A 17272-nucleotide genomic window follows, 5' to 3' on the forward strand; every position below is an offset into this window, starting at 1 on the left:
AACCCAAGGGTTGCCGTTCAAAGGAGGTTGTAAGAAATTAAGACCCAGGAGATTGGGTCCCTTTGAGGTCATTCAACAGGTCAACCCAGTGGCTTTCAGGCTCCGGTTACCCAACCACATGAAACTGCACCCAGTATTTCACAGGTCGTTACTGTCACCGTATGAGGGGGGACGAGAAGGGATGGCCACTCGGGGACCGGTCATAGAAGAAAGGGAATGCAGCAGCCATGTGGCAGAAATCCTCGACGCCAGATGGAAGGGGGATCAGGTGGAGTATTTGGTAGCGTGGGAAGGAGAACCGGAGTCAGAAAACACTTGGGTAATGGCAGAAGATATCAATGACGAGGTATTGATAGAAACGTTCCATCAAAGGTTCCCAAGGAAACCTCAGCCTGTGGAGAGGTTCCGGAGGGAATACTTTGGGACCACCGATGAGGAGGATGAGTTGGAAGGATTCTCGGAATCGGAAGGGGAAGGGGAGATGGACTCTGAGGAGGAGGAGTACTTCGAGACCAGGAACCGCAACAGGTGGAGAGAAGTGTTCGGGACATCGGAAGATGAAGGAAGTTCATTCCGGGGTTTTGCCTCCTCACCGCCTGTAGAGGAGGGGGCGAGAGGGGATGAAGGGGGCCCTGGAGGGGAGGTGGATGTCAGGGAACTGCCATCGGAAGGAAGGGAAGTGAAAGGGCTCACACAGGTTGGGAGAGACTCAGCAGCTGAAGAGGGAACCAGTAGGGGGAGAGGAGCTGGGCTGAGGGAAAGGGAGCTGGAGGGATGGCTCAGAGACACTTCCAGCGAAAACAGTGGGGAGGTTTCAGGACCTCCTGTAGGGACACCCACTCCTCGCCGGAAACTGTCACGCAGAGAGTCCAGAAGACGTGTTTCCGTTAAGGAGCTTTTATGTTGGAAGCGATTCCGAAAGCAACCACTGTCGGAATCTGCCAGCGACTGACGGAGCCATGTTTAAGGGGCTCCGTTACAGACAGAGGTTTGCAAACTTGACCAAACTCTGAGGGACTAGGATTTTACACACAAGCAGCTCATCGTCCCATCACATGACAGCTATGGTTTCAGGTTAAGTACAGACCTCCGGAACGAATTAAGTACTTAACCTGAGGTACCACTGTATCCTGTAAGATAGCTGCCCGTGGAATATCCTCGAATCTGTGAGTGCTTGGAAGACCTGCTTATGGTGGGAAAAGCAGCAGTTCAGCTCTCAGATAACTCCTTCATGTGAAATCCAGAGCAAGTTAACTGAGACTTTGCTTTCCCCCACCCTGAAAAAGGACCATTGGCAGATTTCCCACCAAATACCCCCCACCACTTCCCATTTTATTTACTTATTTTGTGGTCGCTCCTGTATTGCATGCTTCCTTCCAGTAACTCTGGCAGCCAAGCTGGTGCCACACGTATTGCTCTGCTTTCCTTTGGATCGCATCAGTGGGGCCGAGAGGAGGGAATCTTGTCATCTGGGCAGCCCAGGGCCTCCCTACGCACTGCTCAGGCTTGCGTCCCCGAGAGGTCACTGTGGTGCTGCCAAAGCAGCAAAAGCAACTCAGGAGGCAGCAGTTACGAGTTAGCAGTCTCTGCAGCCACAGCAGGTGCTGTGAATTGGTTTGACTTCATCACCCCTGAAGGCACACTCCATTGTCTCTCGAGACAGGTGGATGCCAACAATAGGTAGCTACTGCCAGTGTAGTGTAGTGGTTAAGAGCTGTAGTCTCGTAATCTGGTGAACCGGGTTCACTTCCCCGCTCCTCCACATGCAGCTGCTGGGTGACCTTGGGCTAGTCACACTTCTCTGAAGTCTCTCAGCCTCACTCACCTCACAGAGTGTTTGTTGTGGGGGAGGAAGGGAAAGGAGATTGTTAGCCGCTTTGAGACTCCTTAGGGTAGTGATAAAGCGGGATATCAAATCCAAACTCTTCTCCCCTATGGTGTTCCAGAATAATGCTATTTACAGTGGTACCTCGGTTTTTGAACACCTCCGTAGCAGAACGTTTCGGAACTCAAATGCCGCTTCCGTTTCGAGTTTTCCGTATTGAGGCTTCGGTTTTGAGGCTTCTGTTTTCAGTTTCCAAATGTTTCAGAACTCGAAAGGACTTCTGGAATGGATTACGTTCGAAAACCGAGGTACCACTGTACCACCACCCTTTTGCTCTTCCTCTTTCTCTCCCCACTCCCCTAATTATTCTCTGCTGCACTGTTGGCACTCTTATTTTCCATAAACTGCTTTATTACAATCAAGCAGTACATAAATCTTGTGAAATAACTACGTTGTGCAACAAATATTTCAAGCTCCTTGGGGCAAGGATCTGCCTTTTTGCACTGATGGTGTAACAAGGTCGCCGTTTTTCTGAACCTTAATCTGTAGATGTTCACTCCTTGTGTTCTAGGCTTACAGACACTGAATGAGTGTTTGGAGAGAAAACGTAAGGAAACCACTGTAGCTGTTTCTGGGCTGTGCCCCTTAACCTACATTGTAGGGTAATTGCGAGGCCCTGAAATGTCCTCACACGGAAGGCTGTGCAAAAGGTGAACGTGCCAACTGGGCTGATTTCCTGAGCAAAAAAAAGATCTTCTCTCTTCCATTACATTTACGAGGCCGTAGGGAAACCCCCGTCAATGCACACATTATATTTCATTATGCAAATATAAAAATCTTCCGGGTTTGTTGCCTGTGAATGTTGGCAGGTATGAAGGGGATTTAATAGAAATGAGGAAGTGGTTCTCACCAATGAAGTATATTCTGGATTGCTTGCCACCCCTCACCCTGCACTGTATTTTAAAAAACGAACCGTAAACCCACTCAGGGTTTCGAAACAGCTGCAAGAATTTGCAAGGCGTAGGCTTGTTTTGCCTCCCTGGCGTTTATTCCACCATCTTGCCCTTGGGTTTTTGCTGTGAGCATTTCTTACCTAAGGTCTTGTGCAAGCATTCATTGCTTCCATGAGATGTAATTGCCTTTTGGCATTCTGCGAGATTGGCTTTGCCAGAACGGCATTGCAGCTTGAATCCGTGGCTCATGCGTTACTCCTCTGCAGGTTAACTGACCACCCCTTAGTTAGGAATTGAATTAATTCAGATCTGTATGCTAGGCAAACGTGTTCCTAGATGATATTATTTGGAAACCAGCACAACAAGGGTAGCTGAACAGCCTGTGATATAGGTCGAAAAGAGGTACCAGAGCTATAATAATAATAATATAATAATAACAATTTATTATTTATACCCCGCCCATTTGTCTGAATTTCCCCAGCCACTCTGGGCACCTTCCAATCTAGTGTTAAAAACAATACAGCATTAAATATTAAAAACTTCCCTGAACAGGGCTGCCTTCAGATGTCTTTTAAAGATAGCTGCTTATTTCCTTCACATCTGAAGGGAGGGTGTTCCACAGGGTGGGCACCACCACCGAGTAGGCCCTCTCTCTGGTTCCCTGTAACCTCACTTCTCGCAATGAGGGAACTGCCAGAAGGCCCTTGGCGCTGGATCTCAGTGTCCGGGCTGAACGATGGGGGTGGAGACGCTCCTTCAGGTATACAGGACCGAGGCCGTTTAGGGCTTCAAAGGTCAGCGCCAGCACTTTGAATTGTGCTCAGAAACGTACTGGGAGCCAATGCAGATCCCTCAGGACCGGTGTTATGTGGTCCCGGTGGCCACTCCCAGTCACCAGTCTAACTGCCACATTCTGGATTATTTGCAGTTTCCAGGTCACCTTCAAAGGTAGCCCCACACAAAGTGCTTTGTAGTAGTCCAAGCGGGAGATAACTAGAGCATGCACCACTCTGGCAAGACAGTCCGCAGGCAGGTAGGGTCTCAGCCTGCATACCAGATAGAGCTGGTACACAGCCGCCCTGGACACAGAATTAACCTGCGCCTCCATGGACAGCTGTGAGTCCAAAATGACTCCCAGGCTGCGCACCTGGTCCTTCAGGGGCACAGTTACCCCATTCAGGACCAGGGAGTCCCCCACACCCACCCGCCCCGTGTCCCCCAAGAACAGTATTTCTGTCTTGTCAGCATTCAACCTCAATCTGTTAGCTTCCATCCATCCTCCAACAATCCCCATTGTTGCGATGGGAGGGGTTGTGTGTGTGCCTTTTCTGTATATTGTAAGGACTGGTGCAAATCCAGCTTGAATCTCCACATAAGACTACCCTGTGTGATCCAGTTCAGCAAAAGCCAGGACGTTCTGCACTGGGAGTGGGAGGCAACGTTTGCTTTGATTGCAACAGCACCCTAAAGCACAGCTATACCAATTCCACATAGTGGTGAATGGTATCCATTCAGTTATGTGAAAGACAGTGAAGAGGTACACACAGAAACACTCCTGGGGTGTGGCTAAGCCAGCCCTCTGTGTAAACAGTAGTTAGGAGCACGAGCTGAATGTTAGAATCTCTTTTTTGCAACCTGATCCTCTATTCAGAAGGCACACTGATTTTATTTAAGCTTCCTTTGAGATTACAGTCTCAGTCAAGTTAGAGTGTGACAAAATGAAAATGTTGGGTGTGTGCATACATCAGAGGTTAAGGGCCACTTTCCCTTCTGGGGAACCTCCTAGGTACCATGGGCTAGTGTTAGGGTTGCCATGTGCCCTCTTTTTCCAGGACATGTCCTCTTTTTCAGGGGATAAAATTTGAGACAAATTGCATTTATTTGCTTTGAATGGCCATCATAGCGTCCTCTTTTTTTGCTCTTTAAAGTATGGCAACCCAGGATGAAAAAGTGGCCTCTTGGACCATGCCCTTGGCCAGAGCCTAATCTGTATCAGAACGCTGCAAGGAGGCTGTATTCTGCTGGAAAGACTGTATACTACAACTCAGCTGGTAAGATGCTTCTGGGACAACCACAAGCTGGACGTGATAGAATTGGCCATTGTCTGTTGCTTCTCCCCAGGCTGATACGTTTTAGGTCATCTCCTCCTTGGAAGGTAATGGAACAAGTCACCATACAGCCCTATAAGGGTCTGGTAGCCTTTGAGGAGCTGGCTGCGTATTTCTCTAAGAAGGAGTGGTCTCTGCTGGGTCGTGACCAAAAGACTCTGTACAGGGGTGCAAAAGTGGACAGAGCGATGAATGTAAATTTAACTTTGTACGGTAGGCTAATTTCTTTTCTTTTCTTTTTTTGAAATAATTTTTATTTGATTTTGCAAGTGTAAGATTATAACAATACTAAATACATATCCCTATTCAGAGATTTCTCCAAATCTCTAGACTTCCCACCTTCCCCTCCATTGGTCCTATTATCAACCTCTTCAACTGCGTATTATTTCCTCGTCTAAATTTTATGTCTCTCCATTTTGTCCATAATAATTTCTATATAACAGTGGTACCTCTGGTTGCGAACGGGATCCGTTCCGGAGGCCCGTTTGCAACATGAGCAGAATGCAACCCGCGTCTGTGCGGGTCGCGATTCGCTGCTTCTGCGCATGCGCGCGGCGTCATTTTGCGCACCTGCGCATGCGCAAGTGGCGAAACCCGGAAGTAACCCTTTCTGGTACTTCTGGGTCGCCGCAGGATGCAACCTGAAAACGCTCAACCTGAAGCAAACGTAACATGAAGTATGACTCTACATGTGTTATTGCAATCCTGCTATTGTTTTCATCTGCTTACAGTGGTCTCTCAAGTAAATTGAAATTTCCCCCCATTCTTTATGAAAGTTTTGGTCTTCTTGGTTCCTGGTCAGTTTTCTGGTCAGTTTTGCCAATTCGGCATAGTCCAACAGCTTAGTTTGCCATTCTTCTCTGGTAGGGACTTTGTCTTCTTTCCATCTCTGGGCAATGGTAGGCTCATTTCTTCACACACTCCTCTCTGTACTCCAGTCAGAAGAGCAAGAGGCGTCCAAGTTGAAGGACACATTCAGACCAGCACCAGGGTTTGAATTACGGCTGCCTAGGGACAGTCTGGAGGGCTAGATAGAGAGGCCCCTGCACCAGAGCGCCCCCACCCCTGGATATGCATAGCTAAGTCACCCTGAGATGATACCATGAAATAGAACTGAACTTGGCTGGCAAAAATAGATCTTCTGACACACCAGCCACCTTACGCAAACAAGAAAACTGGCCCCCTTCCATTGAGCCTGCTGTCGTCGCTCCTCCTTGCTTGCCTCCGGCACTTACAAATGATGTAATGGGCTTGCCTTGTATGACAAAAACACTAATAATTATGATTAACATCAGACAATTATCTTGGACCAAAGAGTCTTTCAAAATAGGCCTATCTAATTATGCTACTTATTCTTATTCTTTTTAAAACAGCTCAACAAGGTTCTAGTATTCCTGTCATCCCTGATTGGCTATACAGTAGTACCTCGGGTTACATACTTCAGGTTACAGGCGCTTCAAGTTACAGACTCCGCTAACCCAGAAATAGTACCTCGGGTTAAGAACTTTGCTTCAGGATGAGAACAGAAATCATGCTCCGGTGGCGCGGCGGCAGTGGGAGGCCCCATTAGCTAAAGTGGTTCTTCAGGTTAAGAACAGTTTCAGGTTAAGAACGGACCTCCGGAACGAATTAAGTACTTAACCCGAGGTACCACTGTACTGGCTGGGGCTTATGGGAGTTGGAACCCCAACACCATCCGTAGGGCCACAGGCTCCCTGATCCTAGTCAGTAATGAAATAAAACCTCAGGCACAATTTTTATTTTTGAAGGGAACCGTCCACGAAAAGCCAGCTATGAATTTCGCTCTGCTAGCAGGAGAAGGTCGCAAGGCAGGTCATTCCGTAACATATCATAGGCTGGAAACAGAAGGATGTTGGGTGATATTCTTTTAAAAGATATTTCATGGTGTTTGAGCAAGGTCTGAGAAAACATGCCTGCAATGAGGCCTAAGCCAGAAGCCACATTAAAAAAAGAAAAAAGAAAACAAGCCCTCCAGAATATAATTTTGGAAAACCTCAACATATTTTTGGAGGCAGGCTCAACTCGTGGTTTTGGAATATTTGAGAACAGCCATGCTGCAGATGACGGTTGTTTTCACTGGGATTTTGTGGTACCTCCTATTCTGCATTCAGCTTTAAAGCATATGATCCTATAGGAATTCCCCATATAACCCGTGATGGTATGCCTTTATATCTGCCTGCTAACCCCAACCCTCCCAAATTCCAGCATCAAATTAGAGACCAAGTGTCAAGGATATAGGAGTGCCATAGACTCCAGCAGAGCAGAAGTGGTGTGAATTCACATCGAGAAATGTTTTGGAAAATAAATGATTGGCATGGACCCTGGGCATTTTCTAGGTGGCATTTGTTAGGTGAGATCTTAACTTTGCCACTTCCTACCTTGCAACATTCCCCTCACATCCCCTAAAGCATGCTCAACCTCATCAGAACCATTTGGAATGTGATAGAATTCCTGTACTTTTAATGAGGGTGAAAGAGGAGAGCGCAAAATATGGACTGAAGCTCAACATCAAAAAAACGAAGATCATGGCCACTGGTCCCATCACCTCCTGGCAAATAGAAGGGGAAGAAATGGAGGCAGTGAGAAATTTTACTTTTTTGTTTTTTTTTTTTAAAGCAATTTATTAAATTTTACAATAAAGATAAACATAGTAAACAATGTAACATTGATCTTAACATATTTTCACATTTTCTTTGGACTTCCTCACATCTCCCGCTCCCATTTTCATCGTTATAACATTTTGTCAGCAATTTATCATCTTATTTAAATTCTTATATCCCTTCTATGTTTCATAATCTTATAATTCTCAAAAGGAGCTAAATTTCACAGTCTTACTTATTTTCTTAAAAAACTTCTAAATTTAGTGGTGCTCAGTTATTTTGATCTAGCATCTTGTTTAGCATTCACTCAAATTACAATACTTTTGTAAATAGTTCTTAAATTTCTTCCAGTCCTCCTCAATCCTCTCTTCTCCCAGGTCACGGATTCTGCCGGTCATTTCAGCCAGTTCCATGTAGTCTATCAGTTGTATCTGCCATTCTTCCAGTGTGGGTAGATCTTGAGTTTTCCAATGTTTTGCGAGAAGTATCCTTGCTGCTGTTGTTGCATACATAAAGAATGTCTGGTCCTTCTTTGCCACCCCTTGGCCGACAATACCCAAAAGGAAAGCCTCTGGTTTCTTAGTGAAGGTATATTTAAATACCTTTTTTAGTTCATTATAAATCATTTCCCAGAACGCCTTCACTTTAGGGCAAGTCCACCAGAGGTGGAAGAACGTTCCCTCACACTCTTTGCATTTCCAACACTTATTATCAGACAGGTGGTAAATTTTGGCAAGTTTGACTGGGGTCATATACCATCTATAAATCATTTTCATTACATTTTCTTTCAGAGCATTACATGCAGTAAATTTCAATCCATTGCTCCACAACCTCTCCCAGTCCTCAAACATGATATTATGCCCAATGTCCTGTGCCCACCTTATCATAGCCGATTTAACCGTTTCATCTTGTGTATTCCATTTCAACAGCAAGTTATACATCCTTGAAAGTACCTTAATCTTTGGTTCTAACAATTCTGTTTCTAATTTCGATTTCTCCACCTGGAACCCTAGTTTCTTATCATTTTTAAAAACTTCTTTAATCTGAGCGTAATGTAACCAATCTCGCACTTTGTCTTTCATTTTCTCCAAACTCTGCAATTTCCAATTGTCTCCATCCTTTTCTAGTATTTCCCAATATTTTGGCCATTTAGCCTCCATATTGGGTCTTTTTCGGGCCTTGGCTTCCAAAGGTGAAAGCCACCTTGGTGTTTTATTTTCCAGCAAGTCTTTATATTTTGTCCAGACATTAAACAATGATTTTCTGACAATATGGTTCTTAAAGGCCTTATTTGCTTTAACCTTGTCATACCATAAATATGCATGCCATCCAAAAGCATTGTTAAACCCTTCCAGATCCAACACATCAGTGTCCTCAAGAAGTAGCCAGTCTTTTAGCCAGCAGAACGCTGCGGCTTCATAATACAACTTTAAGTCTGGCAGGGCAAAGCCCCCTCTTTGTTTTGCATCAGTTAATATCTTAAACTTAATTCTGGGCTTTTTGCCCTGCCAGACAAACTTAGAAATGTCTCTCTGCCACTTCTGAAAGCACCCCGTTTTGTCCAAGACCTGAAGTGTTTGAAATAAAAACAACATCCTTGGCAATACATTCATCTTGATAGCAGCAATTCGGCCTAACAAAGAAAGTTTCAATTTTGACCAACTATCTAGGTCTCTCTTAATTTCTGTCCAGCATTTTTCATAATTGTCCTTAAATAGACTTAGATTTTTTGCTGTTATGTTTACCCCTAGGTATTTTACTTTTTTAACCACGTTAAGTTCCATCTCATTCTGAAACCGTTCTGACTCTGTATCCGTCAAATTTTTCCCCAAAACCTTAGTTTTCTGTTTATTTAATTTAAATCCAGCCACCCGACCAAAATCATTAATCAGTTGTAATACTCTTTTCGTACTGGGCTCTGGCTTCTGCAGGGTCAAAACCAGGTCATCTGCAAAAGCTTTTAATTTATATTGTTTCTGACCGACCTGAATTCCTTCCACCAACCGATCCTCTCTAATCATGTTTAATAGCACCTCCAGAACCGAAATAAATAACAAAGGGGAAATAGGGCAACCTTGTCGTGTCCCTTTTTCAATTTTAAACTCTTCTGTAACCACATTATTAACTATCAGTTTAGCTTTCTGTTCTGAGTATATCGCCCCAATCCCATTCTCAAAACCCCGTCCCACTCCCATCTCTTTTAAATTTCCCATCATAAATTTCCAGGAGATATTGTCAAAGGCCTTCTCCGCGTCTATAAAAATTAGGACTGCTTTTGTATTTATGTCTGTTTGCAAAAGTTCCAAGATATCAATAATGTTCCTTGTGTTAGCAAACAGATGTCTTCCTGGGAGAAAGCCGGCCTGGTCCTTATGAATTACTTCATTTAAAACTTTTTTAAATCTAATTGCCAGAATGTCTGCAAATATTTTGTAATCCACATTTAAAAGAGAGATGGGACGGTAGTTCTTAAGTTGTGTCTTTTCAGCTTCCGACTTTGGTATTAATGTGATAAACGCTTCTTTCCACGACTCCGGTGCCCTCTTCCCCTCCATAATTTCATTGCTGACCTCCATCAAAGGTTGTATCAAATAGTCTTTTAATGTCTTATAGTACTTGGAGGTCAGCCCATCTGGTCCTGGAGATTTGCCAAGTTGCATGTTCTGGATAGCTTGTTCAATCTCTTGTCGTGTTATTTTAGAATTCAGGATTGTCCTATTTTCTTGTGACAATTTAGATAGTCCGTTTTTTACCAAAAATTGTTTAATCTCAACATCATCTTGCGGCCCTTGGGTATATAATTTTTTGAAGTATCTCTGGAAACACTTTCTAATATCCACTGGATTCTGGATGTTTTTTCCATCAACCTCTAAATTTGTAACAGTATTTAATCTTTGTCTTCTCTTCAACTGCCAAGCTAGCAGTTTTCCACATTTATTCGCCGACTCAAACGTTTTTTGTTTCATTAATTTAACCTTCCATTCAATTTCCTGATTTATCAATTTGGAATATTGTGTTTGATAAAGTTTAATTTCTCTCAGAGTTGGCTGTGACTTCGGATTCACTCTTAATTTCTTCTCTAATTCTTTTATTTTATCCAAGATCTTATCTTTTTTCTCATTTTGTGTTCTTTTCTTTACTGCATTCTGTTGTATCAAGAATCCCCTCATTACAGCTTTACTTGCGTCCCAGATTATTCTTTTTTCCACCATGTTATTCATATTTATCTCAAAATAGTCCTTCAGAACTTTTTGGGCCTTCTTGGTAATTTCCTGATCTCTAAACAAATTGTCATTCATCTTCCATCTAAAGGATCCAGTTGGTAATAATGTCATATCCATCTTTACTGCATTATGGTCGGAGCAGGTCTTTGGGCAGATTTCCACTTTTCTGACCTTAGGTGCCAGGCCTCTGGAAATCCATATTTGGTCGATTCTTGTCCAGGTCAGTTGGGCTTCAGAAAAGAATGTTCCCTCTCTTCCTAGCGGGTTCTTTGTCCTCCAAATGTCAATCAAATCCATATTGTCAGTCATTTCAAAAAAGGTTTTAGGTAGTCTGCCGTCTTTTGTAACATTTTGACTTTGTGACTTGTCCATGTTAGTTGATACGACCCCATTCATATCTCCCATCATTATGATGTTGTTATAATCTAGGTATTCCAGCATTGTCTCCTGCAACTTCTTGTAAAATTCCGATTTCCCTTCATTAGGTGCATAGATTCCTAATATCAGCAGTTTCTCACCTTGATGTTGTATCTCAATAGCCAAAATTCTTCCATGTTCATCTTTAAATAGGAATTTAGGTGACAGGCTCTCTTTTGCATATATCACCACACCTCTCTTCTTAACTTTGTCGGACGATACAAATTCCTGGCCCAATCTTTTATTTATTAACACTTTTCTGTGGAGCCTCGTCACATGTGTTTCTTGTAAACAAATAATGTCCAATTGTTCTTTTTTTAATATATGAAATATTTTCTTCCTTTTTTCCGGAATGTTACAACCATTAATATTCCAGCTCAACAGTTGCAGAGACATCCTGAACTATCTGGTTATTTTTCAAGGGGTGGTATCTTCTCAGGGTCTTCAGGTTCCACAGATGCTGATGTTGGTACTGGCGTTGCCTCAGGCCCAGAAGGTAGTTCAATTCCTTTTTGAAGGTCTTCTCCGTGTGTAGACAAGAATTTATCTCTCTCTTCCAGTGTTCTCACTTTGACCTTTCTCCCTCTAAAGGTAAAAGATATTCCTTGGGGAAATTCCCACCTGAATGGAATTGCGTTGCTCCTTAGTAGTTTAACAAGTTCAGAATAGGCGGCTCTAAGATCAAGCAGTAGTCTTGGGATATCTTTATAAATTTCAATTCTTCTATCCAACACCTCCAGTGATTTTACAAAGTGTAGTCCCAAAATCTTATCCCTTTCCTCCTTTGATCTCAATGTTATCAAACAGTCTCTGGGCCTCTCCTTCTTTATAAATCTTCCAAGTCTGAAAGCTGACACAATTTTAAAGTCCTTTTCTTCCAGGTTCCAGAACTTGGAGAATTCTTTGGTCAAAAACTCAGTTAGATGTCCTTCTTCTGCCTCTTGTAGTGATCTAATCCTTAAGTTGTTCTCACGGTTTCGCAGTTCTATCATCGAGAGATAAATCTGGTGTTCCCCGACTTGTTTAGTGAGTGGTCTTACCTCTTGCTCTAAATTTTCAAATCTTTGTCTGGTGTCCTCAGTCAATTTCCGATTTTCTGCTGAGGCCTCCGTTAACTGTCCAATTGCTTGTGCATTCTGTACCACTTGTGTGGTTAATTTATTTAGACATTCTGTGTTTTTATCAATCTTTGCTGATTGCGCATCTGCTTTCTTGTCCAAAGCTTCCAATTTTTCAAAAATTTTGTCTAGTACAGAAACAGATGCTCCTGAGGCCATATCTTCCAGTTGTAACTGCTCTGCTTCGCCCTCTCCCTCCACTTCTGAGGGCAAAGTAGGCACAGATGATCTGCGTGTCTGTGAGGCTGAGGTTAGAGTTGTTAGAGTTGTTTGTTTAGCTCTCCCTCTTTTTCTTGTGCCACTCATTCCAACGTTATCTGTCAGTCAAGGTCACACTGAGTTGTTCCCATGGGAATGGAAAGGCCCAGAGCAAGCATACAGCAAGGGAATCGAAAGTAAAAAGTGCATGTAAAATCACTGTTATAATCCAATCCTCTAGAGGGAGCTTAATCTGTCTTTCAGAGTCTAATTTAATGTCCAAGAACCTTCAAATACAAATGTTTAGCAGAGTTTATAAATGGTCACTTTGTTGCAGACAGTGCTTATTTATCTCCAAAAAGAATGTTTCAAATTTAAAAGGTCTCAATACCCTCAAATTGTTTCAAGTTCCAATATACAGTATCCAAATCTGCAGTGCTGACAGCTCCCTTAGTACTCAGGCAGCTCCTGACTCTGGGTTTCACCTTCTAATTTGTAATCCAATAAAAGGAGGAAAGTCAAGTGCAAGTAAAAATCCCAAATCTTTAACTTAAAGTCTTTACTTTAAGATGCAAGTTCAATAGATGCTTGGATCTGTAAAACTTAGAGTCTCTTTCTTTCAGCCTCCACTCCTCCAGCTGATTGCTTTTTTTTCAAGTTCAATGGCTGCGGAAGACGGACTTCCTGCTTCCACGTCTCTCCGCTCTCAGCCAAGTTCAAGCCAATTTAAGTTTCCCTTTTAAAGTCTCAAATTCAAGTGATTCAGTCTTTTACTCACAAGTTAGTTGCTTTTTCGTCCGGATCCGTAATTTAGCAGGAAAAGGGATCAGCGCTCACCGACAGTAGCAGCGCGGCTTCGCTCCTCAGGCTGTGAAACAGCTCACAGCGCCGCAACCCCCCTCCGTGCTCCGGAGCCCCTTACGGGGTTCCTTCTGCACTTGGAGGGTCGCTCTAGGCGCCCACCGAGCCTCAAGACCCCAGGCTCTTGCCGCCTGGGGTTTTCCAAAGTGGGTCTCCGCTTCGCCGTAGCGGACGACCCGTTGCCTTCGGAGCCTCCTCTCCCGTTCAGAAGAGGACCGCCATTGCCGTTCGCGCCGCCCCCGGAAGTCAGAAATTTTACTTTTTTGGACTCCATGATCACTGCAGATGGTGACAGTAGGCACGAAATTAAAAGATGCCTGCTTCTTGGGAGAAAAGGAGTGACAAACCTAGACAGCATCTTAAAAAGCAGAGACATCACCTTGCCAACAAAGGTCCGTATAGTTAAAGCTATGGTTTTCTCATTAGTGATGTATGGAAGTGAGAGCTGGACCATAAAGAAGGCTGATCGCCGAAGAATTGATGCTTTTGAATTATGGTGCTGGAGGAGACTCTTGAGAGTCCCATGGACTGCAAGAAGAACAAACCTCTCCATTCTGAAGGAAATCAGCCCTGAGTGCTCACTGGAAGGACAGATCCTGAAGCTGAGGCTCTAAAACTTTGGCCACCTCATGAGCAGAGAAGAGTCCCTGGAAAAGACCCTGATGTTGGGAAAGACGGAGGGCACAAGGAGAAGGGGACAACAGAGGACGAGATGGTTGGACAGTGTTCTTGAAGCTACCAGCATGAGTTTGACTAAACTGCGGGAGGCAGTGGAAGACAGAAGTGTCTGGCGTGCTCTGGTCCATGGTGTCACGAAGAGTTGGACACGACTAAACAACAACAACAGAATTCCTGTGCATGCTGAAAATATATTCTGCATGCACAAACTCATACATTATACAGGCGTATCTTGGATCCCGAACGCCTTGCGAGTCAAACGTTTTGGCTCCCGAATACTGCAAACCCAGAAGTGACTGTTCCGGTTTGCAAATGTTCTTTGGAACCCAAATATCTGACATGGCTTCCGTGGCTTCCAATTGACTGCAGGAGCTTCCTGCTGCCAATTGGAAGCCGCTCCTTGGTTTCCGAACATTTTGGAAGTCGAACGGACTTCCGGAACGGATTCCGTTTGACTTCCGAGGTACCACTGTATAGTGCATTTCTATCCAACTAAGGAGGGACGCGGGTGGCACTGTGGGTTAAACCACTGAGCCCAGGACTTGCCAATCAGAAGGTCGACGGTTCGAATCCCTGTGACGGGGTGAGCTCCCGTTGTTCGGTCTCTGCTCCTGCCAACCTAGCAGTTCGAAAGCATGTCAAAGTGCAAGTAGATAAATAGGTACTGCTCCGGCGGGAAGGTAAACGGCGTTTCCGTGCGCTGCTCTGGTTCGCCAGAAGTGGCTTAGTCATGCTGGCCACATGACCCGGAAGCTGTACGCCGGCTTCCTCGGCCAATAAAGCGAGATGAGCGCCGCAACCCCAGAGTCAGTCATGACTAGACCTAATGGTCAGGGGTCTCTTTACCTTTACCTTTATCCCACCAAGGAACTCAAGATAGCATACATAGCAACTCCCCGTTTTATCTCCACAACACCCCTGTGAAGTATCTTAGGCCGAGAAATAATGAATGACTCAGGGTCACCCAGTGGACTTCATGGGTGAGTGAGAATTTGAACCTGAGCAGGCTTGGTGGCCACCGTCGTCCCTTCGTTGCTGCCCCAACCTCCTCTCCAGTTGCAATACTGCTTCCACTTCCTCCATCCACATTGCAGGCGTTACCACGACTTCCTCTTCTCCTTCTCAGCGGTGTGACATCTGTCTGTCAATAGCAGGGTGGGATGACAACAGAGATGAGATGGAGCTGTCCAACACCCATTGAGATTGGTGTGTGCTTGTGTTAGAAAGACACACAGAAGCCCCATCCACTTCAATGTCCTGTCCTACACTCTGAGAGCCAGTGTGGTGTAGTGGTTAAGAGCGGTAGTCTCGTAATCTGGGGAACCGGGTTCGCGTCTCCGCTCCTCCACATGCAGCTGCTGGGTGACCTTGGGCCAGTCACACTTCTCTGAAGTCTTTCAACCCCACTCACCTCACAGAGTGTTTGTTGTGGGGGAGGAAGGGAAAGGAGAATGTTAGCCACTTTGAGACTCCTTAAAGGGAGTGAAAGGCGGGATATCAAATCCAAGCTCTTCTTCTTCTCTTCTACATCTCTATAGTACCAGTTACTTGTCATCAAGGTCCTCTCCACACCATGCATTTAAAACACAAAGCTTCCCCACAAGAAACTTGGGAACTGTAGGATGCTAGAACCAAGGATGCTAGAATTGTAGCTCAGTGAGAGGAGACTACAGTTCCCATAATTCTTGGGGGGGGGGAGCTGTGTGTTTTAAATATGCATTTAATATCTTTTAAATGTATGGTGTGGGTGTGACTCAGCTCTGCTTGCTCTCAAACACAAATCAGCCTAGGAACTCTGTGTATTACAGTAATGTTTTAACACATGATTTCTATTAGCTTTCCTGTGTCAAGGGAACTTAACTCCTGTGTTGAAAAAAGGGGTGACCTTTCTAGATCAGGGGAAGGAGAAAAGTAGCTAGTGAGATATTTCTGGGTGATTTGCAGTAGATCAGCCATGTTTCTGTTTAATGTGCACAAATTTGCAAAACATTTGTCTCTCATTAATATAATATATTTTGTGTGCCATTTTCACTAATTATGATATATGCCCATTTTCACTAATTATGACACTTTGCCCTAATATACCCTAATTTTTGTACAGCTTACGTGGCTGGAGAACTGCGTTGCAAAATTTGGAGAAGTGCCAGTTTCAAAGAATGGGTGTGTTTCGCTAAGTGTATTGTGCAATGTAGGTACGTTTTCTTTTAAATGTGAACAGAATGGAATTTCTTCCCCAATCCCTAGCCCTGTGGCAGCTGAGGCAAGGCAACAGAGTGGAAAGAGCACTTGTCTGAAAGCTTCAAGAGATGTTAGGTCAGCTGAGCATCCTTGAACCTGCAGTGCACCCTGAACCAGGAATCAGGCCATAAGCCAAGGACGGGGAATCTGTGACCCTCCACAAGTGGTTGCACTCCATCTCCCATCAGCTCCAGCAAGCATAGTCAATGGCCAAGGATGGTGGGAGCTGGAGTCCAGCAACATCCCTGCAAAGGGATATCAGATGGGGATTCAGACTGTGACCTAGACCAGCAAGAAACATAAGTCATAAGCCAGAGTCTTAAAACCTTCCTGGGCAGATTTATCCATTGCCAATGAAGAGACTCTTGTTTATCTGTCCTCAGCCATCTTGCCTTGTCTTCACGGTCACCCAACTTGACATAAACTTCATGGAGGATCAGCTACTATCCATGACGGCAATGTTGTTCCTCCACTGTCAGAGGGAGTATGTCTCTGAATACCATTTGCTGGGAATCACATACCTGAACTTACCTTTCATGGCAACGGTCACCTCTCCAACGATACCTGCTTTTGTATTTTTCCATGTTGCCACCCACAAAAGAAATGCCTGTGTTATGTTTCAGCTTAAGTGCAAGTTTATGTTACTACCTTTTCGTTGGTAATTAATTGAAAAAAATTAATACACAAATATTTTTTTAAAAACCCAATGGGGAGTGTGCTATTGCACTCAGGTCCTGCTCATAGGCATGTGCAGAGGGTGTGTGTGGTTTCGTTTTATGGAGTGGCAGCCCAGCCCCCTCAGCTGCCAGGATCCTCCTGAGGACGAATCACGGTTGTCCACAGTTGTGACCTTTAGAAAAAAAAGTTTACAGCCATCAACGCTCAACCCTTCCCACCATAACCCACAAAATTTAGATGTGGTGTTGTTCTTTAATCGTTTAGTCGTGTCCGGCTCTTCGTGACCCCATGGACCAGAGCATGCCAGGCACTCCTGTCTTCCACTGCCTCCCACAGTTTAGTCAAACTCATGC

At 44.4% G+C, this 17272-nt stretch overlaps 1 long non-coding RNA gene across 1 annotated transcript in view; it reads left to right on the forward strand.

Annotated features, from left to right (window-relative positions):
• The window catches only part of LOC308471184, a 40125-nt gene that overhangs the window by 9527 nt on the left and 13326 nt on the right, over positions 1-17272 (forward strand). The window contains exon 2 of the long non-coding RNA XR_013982763.1: positions 4707-4829. This is a non-coding gene — a long non-coding RNA (uncharacterized lncRNA). The remainder of the gene's footprint in view (positions 1-4706; positions 4830-17272) is intronic.

The sequence above is a fragment of the Podarcis pityusensis genome, assembly GCF_964106645.2.
Source record: "Podarcis pityusensis genome assembly, chromosome: 2".
NCBI classification, from domain to species: Eukaryota; Metazoa; Chordata; class Lepidosauria; order Squamata; family Lacertidae; genus Podarcis; species Podarcis pityusensis.